This window comes from Microtus pennsylvanicus, chromosome 7 (genome assembly GCF_037038515.1).
Source record: "Microtus pennsylvanicus isolate mMicPen1 chromosome 7, mMicPen1.hap1, whole genome shotgun sequence".
In the NCBI taxonomy this organism is placed as follows: Eukaryota; Metazoa; Chordata; class Mammalia; order Rodentia; family Cricetidae; genus Microtus; species Microtus pennsylvanicus.
This window is the reverse complement of record NC_134585.1, coordinates 29,994,064-30,010,002: the sequence shown is the minus strand read 5'-3', so window position 1 is coordinate 30,010,002 and position 15,939 is coordinate 29,994,064. Positions and strand designations below refer to the sequence as shown.

The window sequence follows — 15,939 nt, the reverse complement described above, 5'->3', positions numbered from 1 at the left end:
TCCAATCAAGTTGACAACCAAGATCAAAACTGCGTATTTTTCAACGTTCCTTTTTTGTCTTCTCTGGAGGAACACTAGGTAGTCACTACCTTGATTCTATAATCTATGTTTTGGAATGCTTAGCATACAGACATTTGGAATTAATTTCTTAAATTAAGGGATCTGTTATTGCCCAACATTGCTAGTGTTTGTCACAGTGCATTGTATTCATGCCACTCAAAAACATGTATCTTCCTGCAGGTAAGGTACCCAAGGCTTATTTAGAATTCATGTGATTTTCCCAAAGGCTGGACAGAAGTCTTCTGGGTGAAATAGTGTTTCTAGGAGGGAAATGAACAACTTTTTGTAAAGGTCTCTTCTTATTTCTGGACTGTGTCTGAGTTTCTCATGAATCAGCTGTGTGGCTTTGGGCATGCCCCATCCCACTGTCTTAGGAATCCGAGTCTGTGTCTGTGGCTTGAAGGCATTAGGGATGGATGTTTTCAAGTCAATCCTTCCTTTCCTGTTTGCCCTTTAGTTCCCTCCACTTTGACTTCTGCCACAAACGGTGCCCTAACCGATCTAACCCTCCTTACCAGCTACCAAGAATCTTATCTTATCTGGAACATATCAGCTGAGACGGAGTTTCGGTAAACTGCTGTCTGCTGCTGGCCTTTGACCTCACGAGACAGGAGGTGTGTTGGATGCAGAGACACTGTCAGTGGGGGCTTCTAGGCTCAGGGGCAGGGGCACAGTGACGGAACCTCAGAAATCCTCTTTAATTCTCCTTCTAACTGAGTAAAGGACCTGGGAAATTAGTTCATTTGCTCAGAAGCTGGACATGCAGTCCTTCTGGTTTTTATCAGTTAGATAAAAATATGTAGTTTTATCATGTTTTAATCAGGTAGATAAAAATATGTAGTAAAAAAAATCTAAAATGCATTTTCATTATGAGGGTTCAGAATATATAGAATATTTATGTGTATTTTTGCCATTTATGATTTTTTATTTGGTATATTGTAATTTTTTTATCAACACTTTTTTTATTGGCTGACAAAAATCTCTTAAATTGTTAGGGATATTAAAAGTCGGCCCAAGTCAGGAACTCCTCCCCAGCTTTTATATGTGCTTCAATTCATATAAGAATTTAAGTCATTCCAAGAGGGAGGTTTCTATTAGTAAAATCTTTATTAACACATAGAATTTAAAACTATTACATGTAAAAACAAAATACTTTCTTGGATGATTTCTTGTTTATTTTATCGCATTTCTTCTAGTCTAGGTGCCTGTTGCCACAAAGACAGGAATTATTTGTTATTCGGGCACTTGACTCAGAATGCAAAACGTACCTTGCAAATGTGTCTCACGCAGAAACAGTAAACACTATCATCGTGGTAGCGAGCTCAGAGGTGAAGCAAGCAGGAGGGCCAGAGTTAGCCACCTAGAAATCTGCAAGTGGTCACTCACATTTGTCGCCAGAAGATTCCTGGCTTCACTGGCCAGTCTGTCTTAGCGTACTTGGCCAGTTCCAGGCCACAGAGAGACCTGGTCTCAAAACAAAGGTGGGCAATGTCCTGAGGGGCAACATCTGAAGTTGACCTCTGGCCTCTTCTGGCCTCCATAAACACACACACACACACACACACACACACACACACACACGTACACACACACGCACGACACCCATGCGTATGCACGCGTGCACACACACACACTTAATAGTATAAAGAGCTTGCAGGGAGCAAATGTGCTATTTCTATGTTGCACACCCTGATTAAATAATCGGGATGAGCATCATAGCTGAACTTTGCAGATGGAGGTTTGACCCACCTGGGATGCAGACTGCTGGCAATGGACAATCAGGCTCTAAGTTACACACGGAGAAACTGGAGATCACATCTGTGGAATTCTCTTACATGGTTGTAAGATGTTGCCAGGGGAAGCATTTCTGTCTAATAAAAGAATAGACATTTAAATGTATATGGAGGCACGCATTATGCCATAGTTCTTCTCCATGTCTCCTTAAAAATCCAGACTCATTGAATTATGGTAAATGCTACTGAGGAAAAAGATTGACCAGAAATAAGGTACACGCCCCATGACTCCATCCCTCAAGAAGAAGAGCTAGGTTAACCAGTCCCTGGAATTCTTTGTGTTTTTCTGGAGCACGGCTTTCTATTCACCTTGAAATCCTGGAGCCAAATTTAGAATCTTTTCAGTAATGAGTCTCATTGAGCCCGTCTTAAAAATCTTTCTTCTCTCTCTCCCTCTTTCTGTCTGTCTCTCTATCTCTGTCGGTATCGGTCTCTATTTCTGTCTCTGTCTCTGTTTCTGTCTGTGTCTGTCTGTCTGTCTCTGTCTCCCTCCCTCCCTCTCTCTGATTTTAGGACATTTGGTCTTAAGTCACTTGTTAACTCTGTGCAGTTGGTTTGCAGGGAAGCATCCTTGTTTTAGATTCTGGGAACCCAGAGCAGAGTCTTATCAATGCAGCAAGCACCCTGCTGCCGATCCTCTTTCTCCCCAGACCCTAGACTCGAGAAGTGTTGACTGTGGGCTTCTTCTGTGTTCTAGATTCTGCCTTAACACTGTAATAGTGATCTGTTTTTCCACACCGGGAATTGGAAGTGATCATCATTGCTATTCTACGGAACTAATATAGAGATGGGGGTGTTACTGCAAATGCTGACAAATTGATGTATAAACACATTTGCTGGAATATACGTTTATATGCTGAATATTCCTTTTTCGGACATAGTAAATCCAGTTAGAAGTGATCATCATTTCCATCCTACAGAACTAATATAGAGATGCTGGTGTTACCACAAATATTGACAAATTGATGCATAAACGCATTTGCTAGAATATATATTTATATGCTAAGCCTTCCAGTTTTGGAAATAGCAAATCCGGAGTAGTGAAATGAAGAGAAAAACAAACCCTCTATCTTATCCTTGTAGATGGACATCGCCATGAATTTGGGATTCTTGGGCTTTAGACATTTTCTACCATGTACACACATATGCACATATGTATGAATGCGCTGTACATATGCATTTGTTGACCTGTGTATGTATTGTATGCATTAAAGTCATAGCACATGATACCTTTTAAAAATATTTGCAGGTTATACAGCTTTATTGAGCTATAACTGACATGATAAATTGCGCATTCTGAGGTTGTACAATCTGGCAAGTTTAGACACAGACATACACGATTGTGAAACTATCACCATGATGGAGATAGTGAACACATGGGTTACTGATGTTTCCACATACTTTTGTGAAATCCTTCCCTCTTGTCTCCCACTGAGATCACCTACACTTCTCAAAAAGTTAGTAGGGATCTTCCAGAACTTTATATAAGGGGACCACACTAGCATGTCCTATTGAGGTACACATATTCATGTGTCTGTTTCCTGTACTGTCTGAGATAGTCTCTTTCGAACATCTTTAGGAACTGGATATTGTTAATGCTTTTCCTCCTGGCATGGGATGTTTGTGTCTTCTTCCTTATTTCTCTGAGATCACCAGAGGGAGACAGATCAACTTTAGTGATCTCAACCAACCAGTTTTTGGCACCATTGATTTTTTTTTATGATTGTCTTCTTGTGTTCTGTTTCATTTTCTTCTGTATTAATGCTATTTCTTTTCTTCTGAGGTTTTTGAAATTCCTTTATTCACATTTTTTCTTAGTTTCTTAGGTGGTAATCAATGTCCTTCATCTGCATCCCTAATTCTCTTCCTATCCCAGCAGCCAGCTCTGTGAGTTCCCCTCTTCCTTGCATCTTATCATTTTTGATACATGTGGGATTCCCCTCTGTATGCTGTGATTACCATTGATTAATAAAGAAACTGCTTGGTGGGCCTATAGCAGAGCAGAACAAAGCTAGGCGGGGAAAACTAAGTTGAATGCTGGGAGAAAGAAGGCGGATTCAAGAGACGCCATGTAACCCCCAAAGGGGAAATACATCAGCTGTCAGCTGGAACCTTGCTGGTAGGCCACAAACCTCATGGTAAAATATAAAATAATGAAAATGGGTTAATTCTAGATATAACAGCTAGCTAACAATATGCTTAACTATTGGCCAAACAGTGTTGCAAATATAGTTTCTGTGTGGTTATTTTTGGGCTGAGCAGCCGGGAACAAACAAGCAGCCTTGTACAACAAACCTGAAATGTATCTTCATTCTCTTCCTCATATTGCATATTGGCTATTGGCTAAAGCTATATTAGTTAGTCTCTAAATATTTCCATTTGTATATATATTTCTGTTATTTATTTTATAACTTAATTTGATATTGCCATGTGATTTTTTTTTACTAATTTGCTAACGGTATGTATTTAACTTATGCATATTTCTGTTTGTTTACACCTTTATGCCGTTGATTTTATGACTGAATTTGACTCTTGTCACGTGACATCCTCTGTAATTATTGGATGGGGAATTCTGTGTCTATTTTGTTCTATCAGTGTCAGTTATGTGACCGTGGTGACAGTGTTTTTAAATCTTCAATATCCATACTTATTTTCTATCTAGTCTACAGTTATTGAAAGAAGAATGTTAAAATGTCTGGCTGTGATTCAAGATTCTTGTATCTTCCTTTGTATTTTCAAGTTTTCTACTCCTGCTTCAAAGCTCTGAGATTAGGACCGAAATAAGTATGTTTATTATTGTCTTAGGTAGATTGACTTTTTATCACTCTTCAGTGGCTCTTTATTCCAGTACACACACACACACACACACACACACACACACACACACACACACACACACACACTCTACTTTGAGGAAAATAAATACAGTATCCAAGTGTGAGGGTTCAAACTTGCAATCCCAGCACAAGGAGGAATCCTGCAGGCAGTTGGGGACACATGATACAATATTTCTTTCCAAGATGAAATGAATTTGTTTCTGTCAGAGATCTCGAACAGACTTAACAAGAGCACACTTTATCTTATCGGGCCAGATAAACTTTGAAGAGTGGTGGAAGGACGGCTGAGGGCGGAAGCTTCCTCTGATAGTAGAAGCCCCAGTGCTACTGGCTTCCTGATGCCATAGACGTCACAAGGCCCTCTGAGCAGGAGTGAAAGATGGGCTTTTGACCTCATTGTTAGAGGACTAGAGTGGGGAAAAAGAGGAAGAAAGGAATAGGAATCTTGTCATTTTATTCTAGCAGGTACCCTTGGCTCCTACATCCTTGGAGATCCACAAGGAAACCAGCTATGGATTTCCCTGGAAACAAGGATTAATTGCCTATTACAGCAGAGTAGACAATTTTTAAAATTGAGTGGCTTGTGCAGCAACATTCGTATCTCACACAGTTCCTAAGAGTCTGGAATCAGAGTGAATCGGGTGATGTTTCGGCTTCAGGGTCCGTCTCAGAGGACTTGAGTGGACCTGAGAATTCACATCTGTGCTCACAGAGCAGCTTGTAGTTCAGAAGCTCTTAGATCTGTCTACCCAAGTACTCCACTGAGGTGTCCAAGACTGTCACTCTCTGAGAGTGAGTAAGCCCAGAGGAGAGAGACCAGATGGTGTTGTGTGATTGTCACAACCCAGCTTTGCGGTGGTCAAGCATTTCAGTGTGTGTTGGTCACGCTGACCTGCTCTGGTACAGTATGGGGAGGCGACTAGAAAGAATAAGCAGGAGAATTCCTCTTGAACCATCTTAGAGGCTTGCAATTAAAGGCCTTTTCCTGGAGAGCTCACACTGAACTTCCCAGGGCTCCTTCTTTTGCTTAATCTAAGAATAGGAAGAGACAAGAATCTTACTAAAATTTAAAAAATCTTATTAAATTTCTTGTAAGTTTCATAAAAGCCATTAAACCTGAATAGGTCTGTATGCCTCCCTCCCCTCCCCTCCCCTCCTCTCTCCTCCCCTCCTCCCCTCTCCTGCCCTCTTCTCTCTCTCTCTCTCTCTCTCTCTCTCTCTCTCTCTCTCTCTCTCCCCATCTCTGGCTTTCCTTGAGACAGAGAATGTAAAAATCAGAAATTTCAGATGGAGATCCTGTTTTTCCCAAGTGGGCATGCCCACTGAGCATGATCCCTATCCCACAAGCCTACAAGAAGAGCCTCTGCGCACTCTCACTCAGCAGGACTTTCTCTCAACTTCGGAGCAGGAGTAAGAGCAAAGGGTGGAGCCCTAGACATCTTGCCTGATTGTCAGTTTTAGCTCTTTGAAGATCAAGTTAGCATCTAGAGCTCATTAAATCAAGGAAGGACTTCCATCAAAGGCAAGGAAAGCCAGGTCAAGTCCTGAGCACAGGGAGATCCACCCCCAACACCCCCCTCCAATATTGTAAAAGTGCCAAATGAATTTATTATGATGTTAGCACAGCTGACATTTTCTTCCCAGAGGAACATTCTTGGAGAGGGAGTCATGAATTGGTGATTTGTTGCAGATGCTACTCAGTTTTGCTTTCATACACAGACCTGCCTTAAATTTTCAATCCCCCAACCTCTGCAACACCTGGCTCATCTGTGACTTTAGGACACTTGGTCTTGAGACACTTATTAAATCTGTGCTTTTCTTTCTGGGTTGTATCTTTGACTGTTTTTGATGCTAAGATGATGTCGAAGAAGGTGTGTGTGTGTGTGTGTGTGTGTGTGTGTGTGTGTGTGTGCGCGCGCGCGCGCACAGGTGCTTACATGTGCCTATGCACGAACACATACGGCAGAATACCTGTGGAGGCCAGAAGGCAGCTTAAGGAGAAGTTAGTGTTTTTCTTCTATCATATTGGTTCTGGGGATGAAACTCGGGTTGTCATCCTCAGAAATGTCTTTGATTGTTTCTGGTTTCATTAAGAAGAGCTCTTATCCTTCCTTCCTTTCTTTTGGTTTTTTGAGATGGTGTTTTTCTGTGTCCAGGACATCTAGCTGTCCAGGAACTAGCTCTTTTAGACCAGGCTGGTCTCAAACTCACAGAGACCTGCCTGCCTCTGCCTCCCAAGTGCTGGGATTAAAGGTGTGTGCCCCCACTGCCCAGCTCAGGAGAGCTAGCTTTAAGTGGTACAGTTCTTATTACTGTATGGAAAATGAGGGTACATCAGATGGGTGCCTTCAGATCTGAGAAAACGTTACAAGGTAGCTGGGCTAGACCCTCCCTGTGAGAGGGACATGCTACAGCAGTCTCGGAGAGCCAGACTTTCCAAAGGCTTTAAAAATAGACACAAATGAAAGACACACAGGGCTACTTAGGTTTCTCATAATTTTTTTTTTAAGCATGGCCTTTCAATGTTAGCCGTGGAAGACCTCAACACTGGTCTCTCTGGATTTTGATGAGAGCCTTGAAAATATTCATTTAGACAGCACCAAATACGTAATTGTGAAGAATCGATAAAGACCGTTCTGAAGATAAATAACCACAGCAGAGATGGGCCAGATTTTTAAACACTGTTATTGTCATACTCGTATGACAGTTAGCTATCAAGAGATCTAGAATGAAGGTAGAACCATAGGTCAGCCACATCAGCAGATGACGTAAACTTCCCCTCACGAGGTAAGGCTATCATATTAGCCTGCACACTGTTGTGTGCTAAACCCCATGGATGGCAAAGAGAATCTTGGGGAGGAAAAGATTTATTTCATCTTATACTTCTCTGTCACAGTCCATCACTGAGGGAAGTCAGGACAGGAGCTCAGTCAGGAACCAGCAGGCAGAAACTGAAGCAGAGGCCATGGAGAACGGCCGCTTGTTGCCGCCCTCTCCATGTTCGTTCAGGTTGCTTTCTTCCACCATCCTGGACCACCTGTCAAGTGGTGATGCCACTCCCAGTGCTGGCTATTCCCACATCTGTCATTAAATGAGAAGATGCCCTAGAGCTTTGTCCACAGGCCACTATGATAGAGGCATTTCTTATTTGAGGTTTCTTCTTCCCAGATGACTCAAGCTTTGGTCAAGTTGATGCAAAGCAAAACAAAACAAAACAAAAAATGCCTATCCAACACAACTCTGCTTTGACAACAATCCACTTTCAATTTTTAAAAGAGATTTTGGTTGTTGCAAATATCTTAGTTTGAACCCTAAATTTTCGCACTTATGGAGTATCGCTCCCCACACGCAAGTTTGCTTCCTATGAGGCCGAGAATGTGTCTCATCCTTGTGTGTCTTTGAGTGTCTACCTAATGTTGGTCCTATCAGTGAGTGGTGTGGGATCAATTGCTTGTCTGGGTTTCTCCACCCTCGAAGGATGGAGAACAAGCGGTAGCTGACTCTGCATACAGTCACACTCTACGTGGAAGCGTGGAGTAAGTAATTGGGTTCTGACGTCATTTGCTTGGTGTCTTTTCAACTTTTGTTTATGATGCCCATAACGGCAGAGTAGGTTTTGTTGAAATTAGGGCAAACTGGTTTCTCCACACCAGGACAAAAGACTTGAGTGAGATCAAAACCCAGGCGCTACCTCAGACTTGTTACTGACCTGACCAGATGTGACTTCTGCTTCGTTTTCAAACAAGCCCTAGAGGTTTTTATTTTGTTCGTTTGTTTCATTTTTTTAAAAGTAGTTGTGCCAAGTGGAATGTCCACATATGGGGCAGAAAATCTTTAGTATTTATTAATGTAGGTTTTCAATAAATAAAAGAAAAACCAGGTTGTGTCAAAAACTCACACTCTTTCTTCATATGGAGGACTTTGGTAATTACACATCCTTATGTTTCAAAAGCTACTGTTGTTTCAGAAAAACAATTGCATAGAAAATTAAAGTCTGCCTATATCCAGTATTCTAGAACCCCTTGAGTTAATCCATAACATCCTTATTACAAGGATTTGAGAGGCCATTTGCAATCAGGTGGAAAGAGCCCAGTTATGGGGGCTTTGGATTCGGTCTCTGCTTGTGTGAGCCAGTGGCCTGGGTAAGAGAATTCCCCTCTGAGCATCCTGTCAGTCTGTGGAGATGGCAAGGGATTCCATGAGCCAAATCAGCATGCAAAGAGCTGGTTTCACACACAGACGTACCTGACGTGTGACAGAGTCTTCTAAACCCTGGACCCAGAAGTGTCAACTGAAAAATGAGCTGCAGTTGAGGGCAGAGCACAGCTGTGGGGAATTCACGTCTGTCTATCTGCTCTGTAAGGACAGTGAGGGATCTAACACCTAACAGGAATCAGGCTGGCTCTCCTGAGTCCCCACCCAGGAACACAAGACACAGTTTAGACAATTTGTGAAGGATCCTGAAGATAAGGCTAAAACTGGAAGTTCGTTGCACCGAATCTCTCTAAAACAGGGGAACCAGCAAGGATGGTAAGAGCTGTTTTTTAGTTAACAGAGTCAGTTTCTGTCTTTCAGTAACTGGGTTCCTGTATCTTAACTGATAAGAAAACGGGGAGGTTTTTAAAGACAGGGTGACAACTATATTTGCATATTGCTATTAGAGAAGCTACCTTTCAGAGCTGAGACATTTTGGTGGTGGGGAGCTGAGGAAGAAAGATCCCTAGGATGTCTGGCTAGTGGTGAGTGCCTTTGAAGTGTTTTTTTTTTTTTAAAAAAAAAATCAAAACTAGGTTTATTTCAAAGGGAAAAGCCTTTTCCAATTCAAATTTAGGTTAAAGGTAGTAATTACTACCAATTACTACCAACTTTGCTTGTGAGAGAAACAGTATTACTAGTGGGGGGAAAACAAGTTATGCTGGGCAGTGGTGGCTCACACCTTTAATCCCAACATGGAGACAGAGGCAGGTGGATCTCTGTGAGTTCCAGGCCAGCCTGGTCTACATAGTGAGGTCCAGGACAGCTTCACGGGAAAACCCTCAAAACCAAAACAGCAGCAAAAACCAAGTTATGGGTGTTAAAATCGAGATCCTGAATTCTGGTATTTGAGGTGGGTATTTTGGTCTAAACTACTGAGAGGGACCGGGATAAAGGTGTGGAAGGTTGGGAAACTTTCTAGAGGTTGGCATACCTCTAGAGTGTGCATAGGTTCCTGGGTCATCCACGAAACCCACATGATTCTGGAAATGAAGTAATGGAGTGTTCCTGGCTGGAAGTGTGTGAGAGGCTGTGGGGTAGGGAGGGAGGATGCAAGAGGGACAGTGAAGGATGGGGAGGATGTGGAATGGTGAGGACCATTCTATCTGGGAGTCAGGGAATCATCAAGGAATCCTACCTTTGTTCTGATGCCTGTTTTGACACCCTGGTTGACAGCCCCATCTTGCCTTGCTGAAGGTGTCTGAAAGAGTGGGTTCAGAAAAATATGTCTGAACTGGCCCTAAAATGTTCCCACTAGAGATCTGTTTTCCATTGTGATTTTTTTCAGACATTATAAACAAACAAGAAACCAAATAGGAATTACACCTCTTTGTATCTGCAAGTCTCTTAGCAGGTTTTCAAGCCAGACGATGGGCACACTACTGCCTCTACTTACAAACATCTGGACCCACCTTGACCATTATCTATAAATAGTAGCCCAGACAGACAATCCACACTTATGCCAACCTGCATTTAAGCCCTTTTTCTTGTCTACTATGGGGTTGTGGTAGTGTTTGAACCTAGGACCTCATGCATGTTGGTCAAGTGTTCTATCACTGAGCCACTCCACACCCCAGTGTTTCACCCCTGCTCTTGTAACTTATTTGCTGTAGAACTCGAGGCAGCTGGATTCTCTTTGTTAATTCTTGGGTTCCTTCTCTAGAAAGCGAGCAAGTAGGCGCTCACACCAAAAAGCTCAGCGGGTGGTTTCTAAAGATGAAGTACGTGTAGAATCCTTAGTGTTCTGTTAAGAGTGAATGCTAACTGCTGTCAGAGTTCATCGCTAGTATTTTTTTTCCTTTCCTGCTCTGGCCATGTTCATCTATTTGTCCAGCTATCTGGGTGCTGGGGATGCTAGTTTGAGTGCTACAGATCTCTCAGAGGAGAATGGGGTTCTCCACGTTGTTACGTGTTACGCTGTTGAAGGAACGAGTTTGGTCCTAAGGTGTTTTCCTACCTGGGTGCCTGCATATTTGTGGATGCATAGCCCAACTGAAACTGTAGGAAGAGTGATGAGCAGGAGGGATGTGTCTCTGGTTTTAAGATCCCCAATGACAGAAATATTTATTAACCACACACTAGTACAAGCTAATAAATAGATGGATTCTGGTCCTTTTAAATGTTTGAATGTTTATCTGTCGTATTTTTGTTGGTTCATTATTGGTTCCTTCCTTCCCCCTTCACCTCTTCCCATTCTCCTTCTGTGTCTATCTTCTTCTATCCATATCTCTCTCGTCCTTCCCTTTCCTTTTGAGACAGAGCTGTGCTATGTAGCCCAGGCTGGCCTTGAACAGGTGATCCTCCTGCCCCCGTCTCTCAAGTGTAATGCTAGAGTGCTGGCTCCTTTCTCTTTATGCATACATGTTCTAGGCAGTGGGGATATAGCTCAGTGGTCAAGTACATGCTTAGCATATCTGATGACCCCTGAAACCACCAGTGTCCCTAGATAAAACCAATCCAAATAAAAACAATCTAGTCTCTCCTTGTACACCTGTGTCCTAACTAATTGTAAAGAGTACTTTCCTAAATGCCAAAGAGTTGGGTATTATCCTGTGGCCTATTCCTTTACACCATAAAGCAAATATGTTTCCTGCCTCCACACTTATTTCTATCCTTCATTTCGATGTCCTTAAGAATATTTTCATGATTCAGAATACTCTAGAACCTACATCAAAATACAGACCTGTGCCTAAAATCTTCTCTGGTTTCTATACACTGAATTAGTGTGAATGTGCTCAGGACTCAAGAGATTTGACCTTGACAACTCTCTGACTTGTGTTTTTTGTCTCCACTCTTTCTTGCTTCGCCCGGCCTCTCTGATTCTCAGATCTGTGACATCCTTCTTCAGCAGGGCTCCAGGTTGGCCTGGTCCTCCTATCTGGGCTTTGCTTTTGTCACTTTCTAAAACACACTTTCCCAGGAAGCCTTCTCAGACATCTGTCTTAAACTCACAGCCCTCTAACCGCTCTCTCTCGTTCCCTCCCTCCTTAAGTGTATCACGATCTAAATCTTTTATCAGCACCTTTAACTTATCTATTTGTTTATTATCTCTTCCTTCTAGGCTATAAGCTTGACAAGAGTAGGTAGCTTTGTATTTTTCTGCTCTGTCTGACACATTCCTATAGCTCCAGTATCTGAAGCAATGATCCTTGTCTAACCCCACAGCAGTCTGAGGTTCAACATGCTGAGGTTGAAAGCCTGTTTGATGCACAGAAGGTGTGTTTCACTGTACAGAATATTAGAGCACAGAAACCCTTATTTACCAATGAGTTACTAGCCCTGCTCAGTCCTCTGAATATTCCCTATGAATGTCCCTTGGGACCCCCTCAAAGTCTGTGAGCTATAGACTTGACCTGGCTTCTCTTTCAATGACTCCTATCTCCTTCCGTCCCCTATTATCTTATAGCATTTATTTCCACATATTTTACTTTTATATGTGTGGAGGCATTAAAAGGGAATGATTGTTTTCATTAAGGTGGGTCTTCTACCTCAATCAACCCAGTTTAGGAAGTATCCAGATTGTACCCAGAGGTTCAATCTTAGCTGGCTCCGGCTCTTCTAATGCTGGCACTCAGTATTAGCCACCACAATGCTGAGGGTCACAAACGTGACTTAGGAAGGTACTGTGGTAGAAATAGATGAGCCACTCTCTCGTAAGCCAGCATGTCCTATTTAGAACACAGATCCCTCAAGCATTACATCTCTCAAACAAAGTAGATTATAGAAATCAAAGTGAATCTGGGCCATAGAAGCATCAACATGTAGAGAGAATAAGCACGTATACATTTCAATGGCATAGTATGGAAATGAAGATTTGGAAGAAAATCATATTATTGTTAGGTGCACAATGTAAAGAAATTAATCCATGATTTACCAGTTACGTTAAAAATAAGCTGAGATCAAACAACTCCAGTGGGATGAGTTTGGTAATTGATAGATGCTGGAGAAGCAAAGCTAATAGATACACGTCCTTCTACCTAGCCTCTCCTCTTCTGAGCCCTCTTTTTCTTTCCAAACTGACTGATGTGCAAGTACAGAATCCATAAGTCAGTCTGACAAGCTTGAACATGAGGAATTGATACGATCATCTTGAAGCTGATCCTTAAGAGCCACAGGTTGGAAACTGAGGCAGGATTTCTAAGATAGGAAAGGCCCAGTGTCTCACTGCACCCTTCTGCATGTCGGCAGAAGGATGAGACCTGTCCTTTACTGTGGAGAGTTGTCACTGTGGTTTGTCAGTGCTTGTGCGGTGGACTTGGCAAGTGTTTCTAAGGTCATCTTTACTTTCATCTAAGAACCCGAAAACAAATCGGGCTGGCTGCTCTTAGTTTTAAGTGGAAAACTAAAAACTGAATGGAAAGGAAAAACCTACTCAAAGGTTTGAAGAGGGAAATTACAGACCAAGAGCGAGATAGCACAAAAGGTGAGGGTACTTGTCCCAACCTGTCAACCGGAGTCCAATCCCCAGTCCTCACATAAAGGTGGAAGTCATAACTTGACTCCATCAAAGTCAGCCTTTGGCCATCCTGTGATATCGCAGCATATACAACAATAACAATCAATTAATTGCATAAATCAAGAACATTCATTCTAGAACATCTTATTCATGGAATTTTTATTAAAAGAGTCACCCGTTTTCTCCTGAGACGAAGAGAGCTGATAAAGGGCTGCTGAGATCACCAGTGGAGCTTCTCACGCTGTGGCAGATCCCAGAAATGACTCCAGTACCATGACCTCCTGTTGTCACCCGTGGAGAAGAAAGTCTCCAGTCCAGCAATAGTAAAATAACCAGTTGAATGAAATTCGGCCCTGCCTCTGCCCACTGAGCTCACATCCAGCACAGGCTACGTTTCTTCTTTCCAGGAAACAGACCCTTGTCCACTGCCCATCTCTAGGAGCATGTCCATGCAGTGTCAATATCCACCGTAATAATCTCTGGTCCCCATTGCTCAGCATCACATAAAGATAGCAATACTGTCCTGTAGTTGCTGTCTTTTGCTTGGGAGATCTTGGGAAAGAGCTTGTTGCTTTAACCTTGAAACAATTCCATATTTTTAGAACATGCTGTCTTTAAGATTCACCAGTTCATCATGTCCTTATACCAGTAATTCCTGCCTCTTATCACTGTTTATTTATTCTTTTTCATTACCAATTCTGTTGATAGACTTCTGAGTCATTTTAAGATTTGGCATTATGGATAGGGCTCATTTGGGGACACGTGATTCAATTTTCTAGGAATTCAAGGGCTGAGAAACCAGGCAAATGTGTCCCATCCATATTATCTTGTCCATCTTAGCTCGTCTAGTATGCAAAATATATATACTTTACACTTGAAGTCTGATAAGTTTCCACAAATGTGTAAACTAGGGACCTCATATCGATTAAGAAGTCACCCCATGTATTCTCACATCCTCCTCTGTAGATAACCATCCCCTCTCAGCTCCTGCACCACCGAATCCTTTGTAGCTTCTGAAACACCATATCTGTGGGTGACGCAGCATAGGAGCGGTTTCTTTCATTCAGTAGAATGCTTCTCAGATTAATTTGTGTCGCAAAAATTGGCGATCTAGTCTTTCTTATTGCTAAGCCGTGTTCTGCAAACACCGATGGTTGTTTGTGTACGTATCAGTGGACATTGCTGCATGTCTGGTGTTTGTTATATGAATCAAGCCACTGTGGACACCCGTGGAGCAATCCTTTTGTACGTAGGCATTTTTATTTCTCTTAGGCTACCGCATGAGGGAGTTCCTGGACTCAGCAGCCAAGGTTCATTCAGAAATGACTGAACTGTGTTGCAGTCACTGTGTGGCTCTGCCGTAGACATGCCAAGTCTGAGAGCTACGGCTGCATATAGCCTTGCCAACACTTGGGACTGCTAATGGTTTTCTAAATCTCGCATGTGAAATAGAGTTCTATAGTGTTTTGCTTACATCACATCTGTAACAACGGACAGCTCCGAGGATTTGTCTTCAGGAGTTTATTGTCAAATGATGAGGTTTTTCTTTTGTTAAATTTGCCTTAGACCTTTTTCTCTCTTTTGACTTGACCGCTGCTGTTTCTTCATATTGGTTTAAAAGAGAATTTTATGAATTCTAGGGTAGACAAGTCATTCTTCAGATGTGTGGGTTTCATTTATCAGAAACTCTGGGCTAGCATATTTACATTTCCGTCCTTTTTGAAGAACAGACAATCTAACCTTGGTGAAGTCCACGGTACTCATTTTTCTTTCATGATTAATGAAATCATTGTGTGTGGTCTGGTTTAAGTTTTTTTTCCTGTACTAAGTTATGGAGATTTTATGTCTTGAGTCTATTTCGAGGTGATCCTTCTGGTCCCTAGGTCACTATGTCTAATTCTAGGCCAACACCACACTGCTACGGTTATTTCAGCTCTCTATAAAATCTTAATGTCAGGTTGTTTATGTTCTCAAACCATGTTCCTTTTCCTTTGAAATAGTGTTTTAGACATTCTAAATACCTAGACTTTTCATGCAAATGAATTCCCCTAAATACGGCAAAAAAAGATCCAGTTCTCATGCTGGAAAAAGTCAAAGCCACAGTGACCTTTACACAGAGGGAGAGGCATCTGGACTCAATTAAGGTGTGACAAATTCATATCCCAGTGACCGATGGTGAGGGGTATGTGGGGCACGGGCTGTCCTGAGGTCCAAAAGGTTCTTTATTTATGACTCAGTCACTTCACACATGCAAACACTTAAGGTTGCTGGTCGTTTCTCATGGGACTGCCGTCTCCATGCCGGCTACAGGGAGCTTTCTTGCTAATGATTCTTCCCTTGGCCAGGATTTCCTAATGGATCTTCCCAGCATGGCTCAGGCCCGACCTAGCATGAAAGAGGACAGAAAAGACAGTGTTTCAGGAGAGCTGAGATTGCTGGGCAGAGGTAGCACTCTCCTGCTGGGCTCTATCTACCAAGGCTTGAGTCTTCAGAGCCCAGACTCTCCCTCCTTAGCTATCTTGGTTCATTCGACCAATAT

The 15,939-nt window shown here is 42.3% G+C and overlaps 1 protein-coding gene across 4 annotated transcripts in view; it reads left to right on the top strand.

Annotated features, from left to right (window-relative positions):
• Positions 1-15,939, top strand: part of Il1rl1 (interleukin 1 receptor like 1) — a 48,877-nt gene that overhangs the window by 12,213 nt on the left and 20,725 nt on the right. For 3 of the 4 annotated variants that reach the window (XM_075980293.1, XM_075980294.1, XM_075980291.1), the window contains exon 1: positions 9,390-9,429. The exons of the other annotated variant lie outside the window; for it this stretch is intronic. The gene's annotated coding sequence lies outside the window, so the exon portion shown is untranslated. Of the gene's footprint in view, positions 1-9,389; positions 9,430-15,939 lie in introns of those variants that run through there. 4 annotated transcript variants of the gene reach the window in all.